At 37.2% G+C, this 3,259-nt stretch overlaps 1 non-coding gene across 1 annotated transcript; it reads right to left on the bottom strand.

Annotated features, from left to right (window-relative positions):
- Positions 1-272: 272 nt before the first annotated feature.
- On the bottom strand, positions 273-379 carry LOC126025080 (U6 spliceosomal RNA). Its single transcript, XR_007501126.1, has one exon. It is a non-coding gene; the product is annotated as a U6 spliceosomal RNA (small nuclear RNA).
- Positions 380-3,259: the final 2,880 nt, after the last annotated feature.

Raw genomic sequence — 3,259 nt, 5'->3', positions numbered from 1 at the left:
GATCTTTGTTTTTTTTTTTTGGGGGGGGGGGCCATACCCGGTGATGCTCAGGGGTTACTCCTGGCTATGAGCTCAGAAATAGCTCCTGGCTTGGGGAACCATATGGAATGGTGTGTGTGTGTGTGTGTGTGTGTGTGTGTGTGTGTGTGTGTGTGTGTGTGTGTGTGTAACTGCGGTCCCTCCTAGGTCAGCTGCATGCAGGGCAAATGGCCTACTGCTGCACCACCTCTCCAACCCCTGATCTATGGGTTTCTTTTTTCTTTTTTCTTTTTTTAAATATGGAACGCTTCACGAATTTGCGTGTCATCCTTGCGCAGGGGCCATGCTAATCTTCTCTATATCATTCCAATTTTAGTATATGTGCTGCCGAAGTGAGCACTGATCTATGGGTTTTAAGAAAAACAAAAGACATTATAATGCCCAGAGATGAGGGCTGGAAGGACTGGATCATGATATGAGGCTCACCACAAGAAGTGGTGAGTGCAGTTGGAGAAGTGACTATATTCTAACAACTACTATGACAATGTTAATGAGTGAGAGAAGTAGAATGAGTGTCTCTAATAAAGGCAGGGGTTGGGGGAGGAGGGAGATGGGAGACATTGGTGATGGGAGTGATGTACTGGTGAAGGGGGTGTTCTTTGTATGACTGAAACACAACTACGATCATGTTTGTAATTACTATGTTTAAATAAAGACTTTATAAAAAAAAGAAAATCTACACATTGATTATAAAGAATCGAACTAAATAGCCAAGCCAAAGATAACAATGATGGAATCCAGAGACCCAAACTTTAACAATCTAAACTTAAAATGATACTGTTATACTGGCAATCTGGAGGGCAAGGGCTTATATGGATGCACTTGGGGAACGTTGGTGAAGGGAGGTTGACACTGGTGGTGAGACTGACCTTGATTCATTGTATGTCTGAAAACCAACTATAAAGGACTTTATAAGTCACAATGGTTTCAATAAAATAAAATAAAATAAAATAAATGGAAAATACTGCATGAACAAATTCAAGATTATATTGATGAGAATATCTGCTGGTTAATGTAAAAATATGTGTATTTATTTCCTAAATATTCAGTTTTTGAAAGTCTTTTGGAATACTTTACATTTTTCACATAAAAGAAATCCTAGTGCCTGACTTATATTACGTGTGTTTTATCTGAGTGTGCATAAAAAATAGTTTGAGAAAAGTGCCTATGTTACACATGGAAGGAATGTCAGGTTGATAGAAGTTTATAAGATGGTGGCAGGTAAGATCTGATTATTTTGGTTTGAGATTTTGTATTCCAGTAGAGCAGGTCAGGGAGTCAAGAAAGACAAGATTGCTTTGAGAGGCAAAGATCATTACATTCATTGCCAAGTTGTCAATTTTTCTAGTTTTGATGACAGTGCTAACAGGCCAATGAAAATTTGAAAAATTGAAAATATATTTTAACATGTGCTTAGCTGAGTTTTGTTTGAATTAATGGAAGAGTGCATAAATTTTGTCAAAAACTTTGTTTTATAAGAAATTAGATGTCTTTCTTTTTATTTCTGCTTTTTATCTATGCTCAGAAGAGAAAATAAAAATGAAAGTAACTCTCTGTATTTAGCACCCTGCTCAATAGCAAATATAACCAAGGCTTCTTTATTTTATTTGGGAAGATAAATATTGGAATATAATGATATGAAAAAATAAGTTTTAATTGCTAGACAAAGTTAAATAGTAGCCTCGAGAAATTGAGGAAAAAGGATCTTTTCACCAGCAGTTATTTTGTTATACTTAAGTTATACTTCCACAAAAGGATTAACATTTGATTTGGGTTTTGACCAAATATTCTGATGAGTTAAACGAAGTGTTTAATAGATTTTTGGTGGAAGAAGAGTAAAAGAGTAAAAGTTCACCAAATTGGCTGAAATGGAAGACTTAGAGAAGTAATAGAAGATATGATTTCAGGTTAAGGTAGGTTATAAGTGTCACAACAGAAGATTTAGAGTGTTTTCTTTTGGTGGGGAAGAAGATGGTGGATAACAAGTTCCTAATTGGTGAATGGTATGATCATTGTGAAAATTTTATTTTAGAAAATGGGGACCTGAAGGAAGGACAATTCTATTGGGCTATTCTTGATGGTTTATCAAAGATTTGAATATGAAGTCCTGATTGAGAGTGGTAGTAGAGTGGAAATGAAAAACTAAACCATTAAGTAGGATCCATGCCTGGGATTGGTAGGTGAGGATGAAAAAGTGTTAGGTTATTAAATGGGGCAACCAATGATCTGAAGGAAATGAGGAAACAATGTTGGTTACTGAGCACAGGACATATTTTTTCTTTCACTTTATAAATTTAAAATAGAATATGGAAAAAATCTGATTGACAATTGAAGACATGAAGCTAGAGTTTAGAAGAAATTGTATTACAGATAAATTATGAGAAGACAAATAATTTTAGGGCTAACATAAATACTTACAAAATATGCAAACTAAAATGCCTCCATATCCAGAGCGAAATGTTTAAATGAGTTCCCATTGCACTTGCAATAAAACCCACACCCTAAAATGGCTTTGGAATCTCTTATCTGTTTCCTACTTCCTTTCATACCATTCATTTTAGGGCCCCGAGAGATAGCACAGCGGTAGGGTGTTTGCCTTGCATGCTGTTGACCTGGGATAAACTTGGCTTTGATCCTGGCATTCCATATAGTCTGCTCAGCCTGCCAGGAGCGATTTCTGAGCTCAGAGCAGGAGGAATCCCTGAGCACCGCTGGGTGTGGCCCCCAAACAAAAACAAAACAAAACAGAAAAATAACATACTACTCTAAACTTCAGGAGCAAAGACCAATGTTCCAAATGCTTTCTTGTCTGAGTTACTTTTGTGTCCTATTATTTCTCTAACCTTTCTTATGGAGATCTCTCTTCTTTAATAATTTAGTTGAAATGCCACCTCTTCTGAACATTTTTTCTTCTTCATCTTTTTTTTTTTTTTTTCTCCTGCTCTTTTGAGACACATTCGGCACTACCCAAAGTTTACTCCTGGATAAATCCCCTGGGTTCTGGAGACCAAGGAGGGTGCTGGGGATTTAAGAGTCTATCTTCTAGGGGCTGGAGAGATAACATGCAGAAGAACAGTGGTTCGAATCCCGGTCCCCTGTGCCTCCCAGGAGCCATTTCTGAGCGTAGAGCCAGGAGTAACCCCTGAGCACAGCCGGGTGTGACCCAAAAACAAAAACAAAAACAAAAACAAAAATCTATCTTCTAGACTCTCTTCAGCCC

The sequence above is a fragment of the Suncus etruscus genome, chromosome 12 (assembly GCF_024139225.1).
Source record: "Suncus etruscus isolate mSunEtr1 chromosome 12, mSunEtr1.pri.cur, whole genome shotgun sequence".
Classification (NCBI taxonomy): Eukaryota; Metazoa; Chordata; class Mammalia; order Eulipotyphla; family Soricidae; genus Suncus; species Suncus etruscus.
Note: the sequence above shows the minus strand (reverse complement) of the source record. Positions and strands in the feature narration are given on the sequence as shown.